The following is a 447-nucleotide window of genomic DNA, read 5'->3' as shown; positions in this document are numbered from 1 at the left end:
TTTTCAATTTTGGTTCTCATGACAATCATTTCCTACTTAACGTTACAGGTCTTGCAAAGACTGGTTAAAGAGACAAATTGAGCTTCTCATAGTCTTGCTCTCAAGAACATCCGATGCAGCCAAATTTGAATATCAAAAAACCGAATCAGCCATCATGGCTCTCAATCTGGGCCAGACTCGATACAAGTAAATACAAAGTTGGCTGATCTTTCTTGCATTTACATTTTTACAGKTGCTGACTTTGACTCGAGTGGRATTTACTGGGTCMGTTTGGTTTAGTTAAYGACCTTGTATGCATTTGCATCCCTAATTAGACACAATTTTAATAGCTTATTTATTAAATGATCACACTATGGTGAGCTGGCTATGCAATGTTGGATCTTCAAGGATTGCTTCTTGAAGTAGTTACCAACAATTGGGGTTTGATGTTAGTTTCAGTGTTTCACC

General features: G+C 37.5%; 1 protein-coding gene across 1 annotated transcript in view; it reads left to right on the top strand.

Annotated features, from left to right (window-relative positions):
• The window catches only part of LOC112513683 (putative GPI-anchor transamidase), an 8,624-nt gene extending 8,282 nt beyond the window's left edge, over positions 1 to 342 (top strand). The window contains exon 11 of the mRNA XM_025120020.1: positions 49 to 342. The gene's annotated coding sequence lies outside the window, so the exon portion shown is untranslated. The remainder of the gene's footprint in view (positions 1 to 48) is intronic.
• Positions 343 to 447: the final 105 nt, after the last annotated feature.

The sequence above is a fragment of the Cynara cardunculus genome (assembly GCF_001531365.2).
Source record: "Cynara cardunculus var. scolymus isolate 2C chromosome LG 5, CcrdV1, whole genome shotgun sequence".
NCBI classification, from domain to species: Eukaryota; Viridiplantae; Streptophyta; class Magnoliopsida; order Asterales; family Asteraceae; genus Cynara; species Cynara cardunculus.
The sequence above is the reverse complement of the archived record's forward strand: the minus strand, read 5'-3'. Positions and strand labels throughout refer to the sequence as shown.